Below are 18,037 nucleotides of genomic sequence, written 5' to 3'. Positions count from 1 at the left end.
TTAAGATAAGAGAAAAACGAGATACATGCACATTGAAAACAACTTTCTTAAGAAGATAAGACCCAAAAGGTCATAGGGTTTATGGAAAGTAAAATAGTACTACTAGTATACAATGTTGAACAAGGTAGATAGGAAGAAAAAAAAGCAAGCATAGCCTAGTGGGTCAAATTTCAATAGAGATAAATTTGCACGATTGTCCTTATTCGTGGGTGGTCTTTAATTTTTGTCCTTTGCCTAACATACCCCTAGGTTTTGAGTTCGAATCCCGGCTTAGTAAAAAAAATCGCAAGATAGAATTTCGTAACAAAATTAGGCCTATTCGGGCAAAGGTAGGCCTTAAGGCCTAACTTTTGTAGAATTCCAGCAGAGTAAAAATTGCTTTGCAAATTTTCGCAAAGCTTTACCTTGCGAAATTGTTTTTTGTTTTACTGAGCAGGGTTCGAACCCAGAAACTCAGAGTATTTTCGATCACTTTTTTAAGCAAAGGGCAAAAATTAAAGACCAACAATTTGACAGGCAAAAATAAAGACCAACGCCTTTCAAGGGAAATCCCTGCAAAAAAAAAAAAAAAAAAACTGGAAAATGTGTTGACGCGAGATAGCAAGTACTCAACGAAACAATTCAATTGTGCACAAATATAATTGATTTGAATACAAATCTAGGGCCCAATTCTTACTGTTATTATTTTTTTGTTTGTTTGTTTATAATTTTTAAGCGCCTAATAAATTTTTTTTTTTATGCCTTATATATAACATGCTAAATAAATAAATAAAAAATTAAAAAATATTTTGACAAAGTTTCTCATCAATTTGGATTATATATCAACTCAATTTTCAGATGGACTGAACTGAACGGGTTAAAATGGACTAAGCCAATAAATTAACCGGCACAAACTTAAATAGATTAGACAAATTATATTTTAATTTTATGAGCTAATTTTACTGCGCATAACCACCACTATCAAAAATATTGTAAAAACAGAGTAGAAGGAAAAACTAAAGTGTGAGCTGTGACATTTACTTTACACATCCGTAAGGGGTATGTAGGCACGTTAGATGTTCAAATTTTTTAATGGCCTTTTAGCTGATTTCTTGGCATTCATTTGCGTCAATGCATTTTTCTCCCAACAAAAAACGAGACTTGAAGGAGGACAATAAGTGAGGTGGTCTCATTTGTCTATATTTACTTTCCTTTTTCTCATCAATATTGCGTGTGCAAAATTGTTGCTTTTACTTCTACTTTCTTGCTTTGACCAAACATATTTACGTGATATTAGATTGGATATGGTTTTCAAATAATTCAACCATCTCATTTCACCTTATAAGGATTGATTTGACCATACCTAATTCGATAACAAACCCAATATTCATTTAATTTGGTTTTGTTCTACAACAGTGATATGAGTTCGGTGGAGTGGTGTCAGAAATTTTGAATAAAAAAAATTCAAAAATATTACACTTAGAATTTAGACTTGCATTTCTCTCTTATGTTAAAACGGTTAAAATTTTTACACTTGCATAAATAATTTGTTTTCGTAGTGTAACTTTCCAATGAAAGGAATTCACCCATAAAAAAATATGTTGTGGGCTAGGGCCACGAATGCAGGCAGGGATCTATTAAATGGTGTATATTAATTTTTATAGCTTAAAATTTGGTTAATTGATATATATTATATTATTTTTATTTATTTATTTATTTATTGTAAGTAATATAGAATATAGATAAGTACTTTTCCCATTTGTATATATGTAAGGTGAAAGTGTAATCACAAAGTTTGCAATTTCAATCTTAGTTTCCTCCCTTTCCTAATTGATGTTGGATTTTGGTTTGAAAATTTGGATTAGTTTAATATCTGACGTCCAAGAAAAATAACAAAAAGTGAATTCTATGGATAAAAGGAATATTTAATTTCTGTTCTAATCTCGACGTGGAATTGTTTCTCACTAAAGGGTCTTTTGGATTGGTTTACTGACCTCTCTACTCCAAAAGGGAAATTATATCTAATTGAGCTGGATGAATCATGTTTAAACCCGTAACTATTTTGTGCTCCATGAGAACACTGGTCGAGCCAGAAATTTTTCTAAGGGTGCTCAAATTTTGAAGTAGTAAATAATTAAAAAAAAAGTTGATGAGCGGGTGCACAGAAAATGTTAAATCTAACTCCCTAATATTAGCTGAGTCATAGAAATTTGTTGTTCTATTTTTTTTTAAAAAAAATTTCCTTTTTTAAAATAAATTTATTGAAAACTAAGATTATTATTCTAAAAGCCTTGTATTGTGACGTAATTCAAAACATAGAGTACTCCATTTTTTATTTTAAAAATAAGTAAATCAAGCTAGCATTTGGTCTGTCACGTTTTAAAAATAAGCAGGCGCAACAAAACAGGCAACTCGGGGATCAAACCTGCAACCTCTATGGTGTTTTGAACACCCTTAACTGTTGGACTAACTCCTTCTATTATTTGAAGGGTGTTCATTTTACAAAGATATCTATAATTACAATAAAATTTTACTTATATACACAGTACAATTTTCCGACGAAGGGTGTTCAGCTAGTGTAGCTCCGCCCCTGCATGTGAAGACAAAACTTAAAATTTAGTTGCTAATGGTTACTTGTGGTTAATAACCTGTAACCACAAGATTAGTTTGATACGTTATGTCCTATGTCCAAGAAATAACAAAGGTAAATAATTTAAAAGATAAAATAGGTAATTAGCCAGTTGAGTGACCTTCTCAGTGATATTGACATAGTTAAATGGCTTTTTGCTTGTAGAAGCATTGCTAGATAATTTGGAATAGTTGAGTGACCTTCTGAGCGATGACTTTTTTTTTTTTTTTTTTTGTTGTTGTTGTTGTATTTATTTACATTAGGGGTGTGTTCGGTATGGAGGAAAATGTTTTCCTGAAAAATGTGTTCTTGGAAAATAAGTGAATTTCTACTTATTTTCTCATGTTCGGTTGGGTAGTGAAAAATAAGTGAATTTCTTGCTTATTTTCTCATGTTTGGTTGGTTGGTAGAAAATATTTTCGAAAAATACCACTCATGCCCCACCAACCCCACCCCAACCCCCCACCCTATACCACACCCACCCCAACCCCACTGCCCAAGCACCCACCCCACCCCCCCTACCAAATCCCATGCCCACCCAACCACCACCCTCCAACACACTTCATCTTCACCCACCCCTACCCCATACCACCACCCACCCCACACCACCGCTCTATTTAACCCTCCCATCCCCTCCCAAATTTTGTATTTTGCTTTTATGAAAAATGAGGAATTCTTTCTTATCCACCCCACCACCACCCATGTAGCAACCAACCCGGGGAGGATGCTACTTAACAAAATTAATTCATACTAACTAATTTAAATATTTGTCCTAAAACTTTTTTTTTTTTTGTTTGTTGCAAAATTGACTAATAACTAAATTTAAGAATAAAGTTTATTTGACAACATGTTCAGGAGTAGAACAAAATAATAAGTACATATGTAATTCGAGTGTACCACAAAATTTAGAAGAAATAAATTTAAAACAATGACTTTATCATGTGGTAGCACGAAATTGGCCCATGTGAACAAGTTTCAAAATACAACATTTCAACATAGTAGAATTCTATTAAAAAAAAAAAGTTTCGGGACAAATATTTAAATTAGTTAGTATGAATTAATTTCGTTAAGTAGCACCCTCCCTGGGGGGAGGGGGGGGGGGAGTTGCTACAAGTTTTGGTATCAGAGCCTTAGGTTTGTGGTTCTAGGACTTTTGTTGTGATCTTTTAGTGTATTTGCCTTCATGAAGATTTTTAGATAATATCATTTACTTGTACACTTGCTTAATGTATTTTGTTGAATTTATTGTGCATGTACATCATGTGCATGTCCCTAATGAATGTGATCTTCTCTTATATAGGAACTAAGACATGGCCTCCTCTTTAATAGAGCTAATGAAGATGTTAATCTATGTTCTACAAACTATTATTTTTCTCATCACTTGCATTTTCTAGAGGTGTGATATTTATGAGACTTGATTTTGATGTGCTTGTCAGAAATCTTTTTGGTCACCAGTTTGTTGTTAACCGAGTTTATAAAGATTATCCTTTCATAATTCAAAATCTGATTTTCTCTGTAGACTTGATTGCAATGCCTTTTCAAGACGGATATAAAGTAAATTTCAGGACGAAATTTCATTTAAGAGGAAGAGGATTGTAACACCCCGAGTTTCATGGATTCATTATATGCATTACAATCGATTACATGTTTTTAAAAATATTCTTTTTAGCATTCTTGAAATTCAAGTTTGACATTTACTTTGTAAACCTTTTTGTTTTAAAAGGAAATTGTTAATATAATACATGCATATTAGTTAACAATTTAGCTAGACAATTTGGAGTCAAATTCTATTAAAAACGGAAAAAAAAGAAAAAAGAAAAAAAAAAACTTCTAGAGCCCATTATGTAATTTGAGTGACAAGGGGGTTTATTCTCTATAGAGTTTAAAAATAAGGAGGTGTTATGTGCAACTTCAAGAAAAATAGCCTTTATATTCTAGTCATTGGCTCCTTGGGGTTTATTTTCTAACCCTAGATGAAATTTACCCCCTTTTGTAGAAGCTCCTACATTACTCCATCTTCTTTACTAAAGATCAAACCCTAGCTCTTCACTTTTCTCATGAGAAATCAAATCTTCTTTATTGAATACTTCCTATTTTCCATTTAAACAAAGAGGTTTACAAAGTAAATGTCAAACTTGAATTTCAAGAATGGTAAAAAGAATGTTTCTAAAAAATTGTAATCAATTGTAATGCATATAATGAATCCAGGAAACTCGGGGTGTTACAACCCACCCTCACCCCTTCCCCCCAACTACACCCCGCCCCCACCACTCACCCCACATCAAATTTAACCATGCAAACTTTCTATTTTTGTAATTTTTTTACAAAGGTAAAAATTAAATATGAAGTAGAAAATTTAGGAGGGGGTAAGGGGTGCAAAAAATCAAAAAAGATTTTTTTTTCCAAAACTTAAAAAAAAAAAAAAAATTGGAGGGGGTGCGGTGTTGTCGAAACCCCCCCAAAAAAAAAAATCAAAACCCCCCAAAAAAAAAATTAGAACTTAAAAAAAAAAATTAAGGTGGGGGAGGGGGGGGGAGGTGAATGGGGGCGGTGCATGGGGTTGTGGGAGTTGTTGGGGTTTGGTGGTTGGGGGGAGGGGGTTGAGGGTGGTAGGGTGGTTAGCGGAATGCCAATTGTGGACTTGTTTTCCCTACTTTGATTAGAGAAGTCATTTTCCCCATTTTTAAGGAACTTGTTTTTCCTAAAGAAAATGTTTTCCAAAAATTTTGACCAAACAAACATGAGAAAATTAAAAAGCATTTTTCGGAAAATGTTTTCCTTCATACCAAACACACCTGGGAGACACCCTTTAGTCGGCTCGACCTAGAGTGGAATTCTACTACTCTTTAGATTATTTAGTAGAAGTAAATTGTGTAATTATCACATGGTGCATCACCAATAGCGGACCCAGGATTCAATGATCCTGGGTGCTCACCTTAAAATCAACAAAAAAATAAATCGCTTTGGGTGAGATTTGAGTTTGGTTCCTTCATCACTCCATGGCTTACCCTAAAGCCTACAACCTTTTAACCAGAGCAACGCAATCTTTTATTGCTTCTTGGGTGCTATTTATTATTTTATACCAAAGTTTTAATATTTTCTATATGCCTATATAAAGTATCCACCACGATTAATGGGCAACCGAGCACCAAAAAATAATACATGGGTCCGCCCCTGGCATCACTCGCACATGACTTTAAATATCATAAGGTTTTGACCTATCTCAATTATTACTATTATTAATTACTTAAGGGCTAAATCGTAGACTTTTAAGCTTATTATACCAAACCGTTCCACGTACAAAAGCTTGAGCGGACGGTGATGTTGATATTCTTGGGGCAAATTTCCATTGCATACTATAGCACGCCAATTGGAACCATATCATGCTAATTATATTCATTATAGTAGATATCTAATTAACTTTATTCCTTAACTCTCTCTTTCTTTGATTTTCTTAAGCTATTCCTTGTGAAGAGGAGTTCTGGCGTAACTAATAAAGTTGTTGTCTTGTGATTAGGATGTCACAGGTTCGAGCCATGGAAACAACCTCTTGTAAAAATGCTGGGTAAGGCTTCCTACAAAAGATTCTTGTGGTGTGGCCTTTCCCGAATCCTGCAAATAGCGAAAACTTAGTGCACCGAGCTGCTCTCTTTTACGCTACTCTTTATATTGTTTATTTCTAAAAATTCTAAAGAAACACTGAACTGATTGCTTTATTGCAATAATATATATTACTAGTAGTTATGTATTACCAGCAATGAATTGTTTAATCAGACAGTGGTTTGGTTCGAGGGATTTGATTACAACAACAGCAGCAAACCTCGTGTAATTTCACAAGTGAGGTCCGGAAAGAATAGTGTGTACGCACATCTTATCCCTATCTAGAGAAAATAGAGAGGTTATTTCCAAATCCCGTGTAATTGCACAAATGGGGTGTGGAAAGGATAGTGTGTACGCAGATCTTACCCCCATGCAGAGAAAGTAGAGAGGTTGTTCCCTATAGACCATCGACTTAAGAAAAAATGAAAAAGAACCATAACAACAAACAAAAACAACAGATGATGAAGAAACATAGGCTTATTAGTTATCACTGGTGATCAAATATATCATAACTTGAACCTGTTGTCATGAATCATTAGTCTTAATCCTGTTTGATCTTTCTACCTTTGTGTCATCTTTGTGAAAAAATTGATACTACTAAATATATGCATCTTAACTTTATTTTCTAAATTTTATATATACATATATATAGGTATAGAGTGTGTTTGGTATGAAGGAAAATGTTTTCATGTAAAACAAGTGGATTTCTAACTTATTTTCTAGTGTTCTTTTTAAAAGGTGTTTTCATACTGTATTATAGAAATCAAACGCAAGTACATCGATAATGAGAGACGGAGGGATAGTATCCCACTCCATCAAATCAGACATAGAAGCAAATGCTCTAGCAAGACAGACGACAAAGAGAAAAATGGTAACTCTTTGAGAAGAGTTGTACATTCAATGACTAATGCATCAAAACAAGAGTAATTCACCAAGTTTCCTTCCAGAGCTTGCTTCACGAGTAGATTATCAGTTTCCACAACAAGTCTCGCTGTACTGAATCACTTCTTTAACCAAGTAAGAGCCTCAAGCACTCCTATGACCTCGACCAACAAAGGGCTAGCAACACGGCCGAGGAATATTATTTTCGCAGCGATGAATTGACCTAAGTGATCGCATAGCACCATGTCTTTCCCCGCCATACCTGTATGGATATGGGAAGAGGCATCGGTACTACATTTGATTGTGGAAAGCGGAGGCAGTTCCCATTTTCTAGTGTTTGGTAAGTAAGCAAAAAAATATTATCCTAAGAGCATTTATATGTAACTTAGCAAAACATCTTTGGGGTGGGATGACGTGGGAGTTGGGGTCCCGCGGCGGCGAGGGGTGGAATGGTCAAGGGGTGGGATTGGGGGATTTGGGTGGGTGGGAGGAGATAATGAACTTGAAATTTTCCTTACTTATGGAGCTTGTTTTCCTTACTTCTATTAGGGAAGTCTTTTTCCTCATTTTTAAGGAACTTGTTTTCCTAGAGAAAATGATTTCTAAAGCAATTTGTGTCACGCCCCAATTTCCGAGGGACGTGATGGGCACCCGACCCCATACCCGGAGCCGAGCGAACCCACAGACTCCTATCGCACACATAATTTTTTTTTTTTTTCGTAAATCTATAAATCGAATAATCATGAAATACATATTAAAGCTTCCAAACTTTACAAAATCTGTGATTACACAAAATTAACTACATAACACAAATCGACATATCGGCTGATGGAGCCGCTGACAGACTGACATACCATACCCACAACGCTGTCTGCAAAGTCTCTAACACAGATCCAGAAAATCAAATCGTACGGACTCGACTCGGCGGTCTCGGGGAAGATGGAGCTTGCCACCTCTGCTGGAACGTCTTCTATAATCACATCGGCTCCGGGAGTACCGCGCGCATGAAACGCGACCCCCGAAGACAGGGGGTCGATGACGGAAAATGTACGAGTACGTAAGACATGCAATACGGAGAAACGGACCTATACCGAAACGACAAAAACTATCAAGTACATACATGCTCGGAATAGCGAGATGCATACACCGTCGACACAATCCACACATACCGTTTCTTATGTCAAAAGTATACGTAAAAATAAATGGGTCAAACAGAGTATCAAATGCTCATTTTGTGTTCACGGCACCGCATGTCCAAAGAGGTGTAAATCGTACGTAATGTTCGGACCGCATCATGTATCGAGCGGAATACGAACGTACAAAATGCTCGGACGATATCGTATATCGGACGCGGATGTACGAGAGGTATATCGAGCGCATCCGTGTTCGAGTCGGACGTGCGAGATATGTCGGACGATTCGTATACTCGAGTCGGACGATATGTCGGACGATTCGTATTCAGAGTCAGACGTACAGAGATGTGTCAGAGTAACATGTCCCGGCCCTCCCGTGAGGGACTCGGTGGATAGACTCATAGATGTATGTCAAAGTCATGGATCACAGATGCATATAACGTGTCCCGGCCCTCTGAGGAGGGACTCGGTAAATAGGATCATATATCAGATTCATAAGTCATATATGCAAATAACGTGTCCCGGCCCTTTGTTAAGGGACTCGGTGAAGTAGAATCATGCATATCGAATCATGTGCCAAGTATACATAACGTGTCCCGCCCTCTCTTTGCGGGTCTCGGTGAATAATCATAATTTGCCATCCCGGCCACCATCCCCGTACCATCAAATCATAAATACATACGGATAACGTGTCCCGCCCGCAAGTACGAGGGACTCGGTGAATAATGCGAGAAGTGCACGATAACATGTCCCGGCCCGGGACTCGGTGAATCGAATCGTATCGTAACGTACACACGAGATCATAACATGCCCGGCCCGGACTCAGTGAAAGATACATTGAGTCGCGCACGAGCAGAATAGTGCAGAAACATATGCATATGAAATCAGACTCGGGTTTTTCCGGGTTAGCATCGGAGAGTTATAGCATTTAACATACCGAAACCTCTTCGGACTTTCAAGCGATCCGAGATCGTGCATAAAGGACATTGAGGCTTACGAGGATTCTCATATCAGATTGCTCAGATCAGATGACTCATATCAAAACACTTGTACCAGCTATTCATACCAGAATGCTTACGCTGAAATTCTCATATCGTAATAATTTATATCAGAATGCTTATATCGGAGTGTTCATATCAGATCATTCGTATCGGAGTGTCGATATCAGAATAATCAAATCAGAATACTCATATCTGCATTACCGGATTCCTATAGCAAACACAGAACATTAGCCAACAGTTTCCATTAATTATCGCACAGAGTTAAAGCAAATAGTACCATACATTTAAGTCTCGGGGATTGTGGGCCCACATCAGATCAAGCCGGGTAACTAACATAAAAACATGGTCATTATGTTTCATTGGTTCATCCTCAAAGGTTTCAAGACATTCCGGTTCCATTTTTAAGAGTTACAAACATTTAAACATTTACTTACAAAAAGCGCACTCATTTAGTTCAATTTTACTTGAATAAATAGTAACTAAATTCAAACTCGATTTCTAGAGTTAGAGTAGCCCCGAGGCACACATTCAAGCCTATCACATCTATGACATGCCAAAGAAGGAAGGGGTAAGCCTTACGTACCTTTTCTCGCCGCTTACGCTATTCCAAATCCTTGTCCAAAGTTCGCCAAAACCATCGTGATTTGGTCATGCTTGCCGCTTACTATTCATGAAGCTTTAGAATTCCAATCTTGAGTTTGTTCTCGTCTGCGGAATTTCGGCAGACTCTCCCCCGTAAACACACCATCCCGAGAATATGGCTCGGCCCAAATCAACATCAATAGCAATCCGGAATTCAACCCGCCAAACTTTCAATCATAATGGCAATATTCAACCCAAAATACATTCTAACATTCTCAATCTTTTTCTTACAATTCCATGACATACTATTTACATTCAATCTAATTCCAATGCTCATATATTCATTACTAATCCGCAACCATTTACACATGATTTAAAACATTCCGAGCAATCCACAAAATATTCAAAACAACTCCAACAATATACTACTTCACCCGAAACCTTTCCAAACTTAGCAAGAGCAACACAATGCATTCTTTTTCCTTCAAATTCATACACTATCCCCAACAATTTCATATTATTCACAAAACATACAAACTTTCCACCGAAACCATAATTTATCCAATCCTTCTAATTTTTCAACATACATATGCATAACATGTTTCCATCTTCCAAGTTCATCAAAATCACCATAATTCACACCTTAACAACTTGATTATCATAAGGTCATAAAATCATACTTAAGACGACATAAGCTTCTACATCCCATTTCAATGCTAACTTTCATCGTTTTGCCTCCATATGCGTTACAAGGATCACAACAACACAACCAACATATTAAACAAAATTAATTCATTTCCATTCCAACCTCAACATACCACACGGCTATACCCTACTTTTCCAAATTCCATCAAATTCACTCAACTTCCATTTCCAACATAAATTCCATAATATTTATAACTAAAATACAACAAAGATTCAACATAACTATACTACTACTATTCGGCCACATGCATGCCTCCACACTTACCATGCAAACTTCCATATTTTCATATTTTCTACTCATTCACATATACTACAACACAAACCAACCTTCACAACATAATTAAAAGAATGAATTCTTACCTTTTTCTTCCATCTCCTTTACTCCTTCACGTTGCTCAAACAACAAGACTAACGGATTATCTTCCGAAATAATTGCACCACGTTGTAGAGGGACCTTGAATTGGTAGGAACATAACAAGAAAATAATTTTTGGAACAAAAATTCCCATAGCCACATTTCTATGGGGTTGGCCGAATGGCCTCCCCCTTGCTTTCTCTTTTCTTTTGTTCTTTCTTTCTTCTTTTCTCCCATTAAAAGATGACTCATATATATATATATAAGCCTCCCACCATTTTTCCATATTTATGCTTAGCCCCTCAATTTAAGAAAATTTTAATACATGGCCCCTCTCTCTATTTCTCTAGAATATTCATCTTCTTTTTCTTGAAATTTCTCTTAAATACAAAAGATGACTTAGTTTGTCATCTTATTCCCTTATTTAATTTCCCTTCTTTCTCTTTTTGTCACATGGCCAATATGGCCTCTTTGGAACTTTCATGAAACTTGGGTGAAATTACCATTTTGCCCCTCGACTTTTCTCAATATTACCATTTTGTCCCTAATCTTCCACATTATTTTCATTGGCCATTTTGCAAATTCCTCTTTTTACCCTTGGCCTTTCTTAATATTTCCCATGCAATAATAGTCATAGATTGTATTTATAACAACTCGTACACCAAAATGATTTTTGAAAATGTCTCGTCCTTAGCTTCCCACGACGACTTTGAAATATCCAAACGTACAAAATGCGGCTATAACATCCTTCCCCCCTTTAGAACATTCGTCCTCGAATGTTCAACTGACCTTATGGGGTCTTGTAGCACTTCGGGAGGGGGGTTCCTTTTGCACCAACGGTTCTTCTTTCCAATTCCGCGTACAACATAGCACGACTTCTTATCATAAGTCTTCTTTTTACCTTCCGTCGATACCCTTACATATAAGATATCATACATGTTCATATACATATACACATATAATTAGTATAAACTAACCCACAAAACACTTCCAGACACTATTCAAGCCTATCCAAATTTCAGAACCGTAACGTACTTTCTGTCTCTTCTCTAATCTGACCTGTCGCGTGCTTCGCGGCCTTCTTATGGTCTCCAAATATCTTGTACTTTCCAATTTCTCATTTGCCTCTTGGATCTGCATTTATGAAATTTTTAGTAACTTCCCAGGGGGTCACCCATTCAGGATTGCTCCCACCTGAGCACGCTTAACTCCGAAACTTTGGTGGATTTCGGGGTCTTAATGCCGATATATTCACGTCCACTTGCTCGTATAACCTTTATTACATGTCCCGGGGCTAGTCAAGGCCTTACAGATTCCGGGATACCCCCGTAACACATCTTTTCTTGTACAATTACTATTTTACCCTTTTCGGCCTCCCATATCACCTTTACAAACTCTTATTGTTCGAAATCTGTACGTTGCAAATGCCAACAATACCTTTACAATACATACGGCCATATATCACATCCGAACCACCCAGAACTTTTTGTCTCCAACACCAAAACAAATATTTCCAAACTTACCCTTTTAACCTTCCCATATCGTTACTTACCTCCTTCCGTCGTACGTAAGGCTTACATGTGGAATTTCATTTTCCTATGACTTGGCTCTATCGCACGATCTTATAACAGAAAGAAGGTCAACAGTCCCTAGATGCCCCGTAGTCTCCTGTTTATAAATGTGGCCGGCTTCACACTATAAACAGGACCCTACCGGACACGACTCCGCAGACAGCCCTTAGACCGACCTCGCTCTGATACCACTCTGTCACGCCCCAATTTCCGAGGGACGTGATGGGCACCCGACCCCATACCCGGAGCCGAGCGAACCCACAGACTCCTATCGCACACATAATTTTTTTTTTTTTTCGTAAATCTATAAATCGAATAATCATGAAATACATATTAAAGCTTCCAAACTTTACAAAATCTGTGATTACACAAAATTAACTACATAACACAAATCGACATATCGGCTGATGGAGCCGCTGACAGACTGACATACCATACCCACAACGCTGTCTGCAAAGTCTCTAACACAGATCCAGAAAATCAAATCGTACGTACTCGACTCGGCGGTGCTCGGGAAGATGGAGCTTGCCACCTCTGCGGGAACGTCTTCTATAATCACATCAGCTCATCTGGGAGTACCTGCGCGGCATGAAACGCAGCCCCCGAAGACAGGGGGTCAGTACGGAAAATGTACTGAGTACGTAAGACATGCAATACAGAGAAACAGACCTATACTGAAACAGACAAAACTATCAAGTACATACATGCTCAGAATAGCAGATGCATACCTGTCAGACACAATCCACACATACCTGTTTCTTATGTCAAAAGTATACAGAAAATAAATGGGTCAAACAGAGTATCAAATGCTCATTTTGTGTTCACAGACCGCATGTCCAAAGAGGTGTAAATCGTACAGAATGTTCAGACCAGATCATGTATCGAGCGGAATACAGAACGTACAAAATGCTCGGACGATATCGTATATCGGACGCGGATGTACGAGAGGTATATCGAGCGGTCCGTGTTCGAGTCGGACGTGCGCAGATATGTCGGACGATTCGTATGTCGGACGTACGGAGATATGTCGGACGTATTCGTATTCGAGTCGGACGTACGGAGATGTGTCGAGTAACATGTCCGGCCCTCCTGTGAGGGACTCGGTGGATAGACTCATAGATGTATGTCAAAGTCATGGATCACAGATGCATATAACGTGTCCCGGCCCTCTGAGGAGGGACTCGGTAAATAGGATCATATATCAGATTCATAAGTCATATATGCAAATAACGTGTCCCGGCCTTTGTTAAGGGACTCGGTGAAGTAGAATCATGCATATCGAATCATGTGCCAAGTATACATAACGTGTCCCGGCCCTCTACTGCGGGTCTCGGTGAATAATCATAATTTGCCATCCTGGCCACCATCCCCGTACCATCAAATCATAAATACATACAGATAACGTGTCCCGGCCCGCAAGTACGAGGGACTCGGTGAATAATGCAGAGAAGTGCACGATAACATGTCCTGGCCCGGGACTCAGTGAATCAGAATCGTATCGTAACGTACACACGAGATCATAACATGCCCTGGCCCGGGACTCAGTGAAAGATACATTGAGTCGCGCGCGAGCGAATAGTGCAGAAACATATGCATATGAAATCAGACTCGGGTTTTTCCGGGTTAGCATCGGAGAGTTATAGCATTTAACATACCGAAACCTCTTCGGACTTTCAAGCGATCCGAGATCGTGCATAAAGGACATTGAGGCTTACAGAGGATTCTCATATCAGATTGCTCAGATCAGATGACTCATATCAAAACACTTGTACCAGCTATTCATACCAGAATGCTTACGCTGAAATTCTCATATCGTAATAATTTATATCAGAATGCTTATATCGGAGTGTTCATATCAATCATTCGTATCGGAGTGTCGATATCGAATAATCAAATCGAATACTCATATCCGCATTACCGGATTCCTATAGCAAACACGAACATTAGCCAACAAGCTTCATTAATTATCGCACAGAGTTAAAGCAAATAGTACCATACATTTAAGTCTCGGGGATTGTGGGCCCACATCGGATCAAGCCGGGTAACTAACATAAAAACATGGTCATTATGTTTCATTGGTTCATCCTCAAAGGTTTCAAGACATTCCGGTTCCATTTTTAAGAGTTACAAACATTTAAACATTTACTTACAAAAAGCGCACTCATTTAGTTCAATTTCTTGAATAAATAGTAACTAAATTCAAACTCGATTTCTAGAGTTAGAGTAGCCCCGAGGCACACATTCAAGCCTATCACATCTATGACATGCCAAAGAAGGAAGGGGTAAGCCTTACGTACCTTTTCTCGCCGCTTACGCTATTCCAAATCCTTGTCCAAAGTTCGCCAAAACCCGTGATTTGGTCATGCTTGCCGCTTACTATTCATGAAGCTTTAGAATTCCAATCTTGAGTTTGTTCTCGTCTGCGCCGGAATTTCGGCAAAGACCTCCCCCCGTAAACACACCATCCCGAGAATATGGCTCGGCCCAAATCAACATCAATAGCAATCCGGAATTCAACCCGGCCAAACTTTCAATCATAATGGCAATATTCAACCCAAAATACATTCTAACATTCTCAATCTTTTTCTTACAATTCCATGACATACTATTTACATTCAATCTAATTCCAATGCTCATATATTCATTACTAATCCGCAACCATTTACACATGATTTAAAACATTCCGAGCAATCCACAAAATATTCAAAACAACTCCAACAATATACTACTTCACCCGAAACCTTTCCAAACTTAGCAAGAGCAACACAATGCATTCTTTTTCCTTCAAATTCATACACTATCCCCAACAATTTCATATTATTCACAAAACATACAAACTTTCCACCGAAACCATAATTTATCCAATCCTTCTAATTTTTCAACATACATATGCATAACATGTTTCCATCTTCCAAGTTCATCAAAATCACCATAATTCACACCTTAACAACTTGATTATCATAAGGTCATAAAATCATACTTAAGACGACATAAGCTTCTACATCCCATTTCAATGCTAACTTTCATCGTTTTGCCTCCATATGCGTTACAAGGATCACAACAACACAACCAACATATTAAACAAAATTAATTCATTTCCATTCCAACCTCAACATACCACACGGCTATACCCTACTTTTCCAAATTCCATCAAATTCACTCAACTTCCATTTCCAACATAAATTCCATAATATTTATAACTAAAATACAACAAAGATTCAACATAACTATACTACTACTATTCGGCCACATGCATGCCTCCACACTTACCATGCAAACTTCCATATTTTCATATTTTCTACTCATTCACATATACTACAACACAAACCAACCTTCACAACATAATTAAAAGAATGAATTCTTACCTTTTTCTTCCATCTCCTTTACTCCTTCACGTTGCTCAAACAACAAGACTAACGGATTATCTTCCGAAATAATTGCACCACGTTGTAGAGGGACCTTGAATTGGTAGGAACATAACAAGAAAATAATTTTTGGAACAAAAATTCCCATAGCCACATTTCTATGGGGTTGGCCGAATGGCCTCCCCCTTGCTTTCTCTTTTCTTTTGTTCTTTCTTTCTTCTTTTCTCCCATTAAAAGATGACTCATATATATATATATAAGCCTCCCACCATTTTTCCATATTTATGCTTAGCCCCTCAATTTAAGAAAATTTTAATACATGGCCCTCTCTCTATTTCTCTAGAATATTCATCTTCTTTTTCTTGAAATTTCTCTTAAATACAAAAGATGACTTAGTTTGTCATCTTATTCCCTTATTTAATTTCCCTTCTTTCTCTTTTTGTCACATGGCCAATATGGCCTCTTTGGAACTTTCATGAAACTTGGGTGAAATTACCATTTTGCCCCTCGACTTTTCTCAATATTACCATTTTGTCCCTAATCTTCCACATTATTTTCATTGGCCATTTTGCAAATTCCTCTTTTTTACCCTTGGCCTTTCTTAATATTTCCCATGCAATAATAGTCATAGATTGTATTTATAACAACTCGTACACCAAAATGATTTTTGAAAATGGTCTCGTCCTTAGCTTCCCACGACGACTTTGAAATATCCAAACGTAGGGAAAGTTGAAAAACGTTTTTACGAAAAATATTTTCCTCCATACCAAACACACCCATTGTCATTCAGTATTTTGTACTCTTTGACCCGACTACCTTATCTAATTTCACGTTGCATATGACACATTAAAAGAGAAAGCACTCTCTACCACGAGTTTCTCCATCCCAAGGATCAAACTAGAATTATCTAGTTTAAAGGTGAAGGTAGAGATGTTCAAGAAAAATCGAACCATTCTTACAAAATCAAATCAAATCGATGAAATTTTTTGAAATAATCTATTACTTGGTTTTGGTTTGATTCAGAAAATAACGGTGTTTTTAGTTTGATTTGTACATGACAAACCCACACGGTAAGATTGCTTTGCAACCTTACTGAAAGAATTTTATTCATTCTACCACATCCCTCATTAAAAGGTTGAATAAAAGAACGAGCTTACCGGGTTCGAACCTGTGACCTCTTGATCTGCAGTCAAATGCTCTACCACTGAGCTAAGGGCCCATATTACATTTATTAAATATTAATTTCTTCGCCTATAATCATCTGTTATCATATACATATTAATTATAAGTCAACCACAACTAAGACGCTCTAAAAGAAAGAACATACTACTTCAGAGCAGAAGTATCTTTCTTTAGCAAAAGAGATGAGTGAGCAGTCCATGTGACTATAGTATGACAGGGCTCTACAATAATCTAATACTCCATTACAGCTGGTTTAGACTTGATTAATTAACAAGATGCAGGCATGCAGTCTCTATAATGACTTTTTGTACAATATTCATTTGAAGTCTCAATAATGATGATCTAACCGTAGACTCGTGTCAATATGCTATTCATTCTTTGATTAATCATTTTTATTCCTTAAGTTTGCTTTAATTATCCTAATCTGGCGATAGATTACCGATTAGCTATAATAAAATAGCAAAATCTCCTAATGTAAAAGGTTGCGGATAAAGTTAAGAATATTTTCAATTCTCGAACTAGGTTCGGACGATCAAATAAGTTGAGGTTTGCTTCTGACTACAGTATAGTAGTACAGCTCAAATGAATTTGAAAAAAGACAAAAACAAAAATAAAAATTTCTCAGGTCATAATTCCTTCAATTTCTTGACGATTTACTGGACAGTGCTTGCGTAACACAAAAAGCCAAGTGGAATCAGGATTTTCATTAAAAAGATCTAAACTATAAAAAATAAATACGAAAAATCGAAGGAATTTAACATCTAATATATATATATATATATATATATAGATATATATATATATAACATAGTTTTAATCATGTACATATGTAATTTTCTGGCAAAAGAAATTCGGATGAACTCCTTGCACCCCTTTAGCTCCGCCGCAGAATGCCACAATATATTTCTGGCTGGCTTTCTTAATTAACTACCAAAGTTTAACCTTTTTAATTCATTAGAGGAGGACCATGATACAGAGTGTACGTTTGACCAAATATTGCTAGTATATAGACTTAAATAATTAAACCAAACAAATTGACTTAAAAAAATAGTGA

At 37.0% G+C, this 18,037-nt stretch overlaps 1 non-coding gene across 1 annotated transcript; it reads right to left on the bottom strand.

Moving 5' to 3' along the window:
• Positions 1–16,948: 16,948 nt before the first annotated feature.
• Positions 16,949–17,016, bottom strand: TRNAC-GCA (transfer RNA cysteine (anticodon GCA)). The gene has a single exon. It is a non-coding gene; the product is annotated as a tRNA-Cys (tRNA).
• Between the last annotated feature and the right edge of the window lie 1,021 nt (positions 17,017–18,037).

Source organism: Lycium ferocissimum, chromosome 7 (genome assembly GCF_029784015.1).
Source record: "Lycium ferocissimum isolate CSIRO_LF1 chromosome 7, AGI_CSIRO_Lferr_CH_V1, whole genome shotgun sequence".
NCBI classification, from domain to species: domain Eukaryota; kingdom Viridiplantae; phylum Streptophyta; class Magnoliopsida; order Solanales; family Solanaceae; genus Lycium; species Lycium ferocissimum.
Note: the sequence above shows the minus strand (reverse complement) of the source record. Positions and strands in the feature narration are given on the sequence as shown.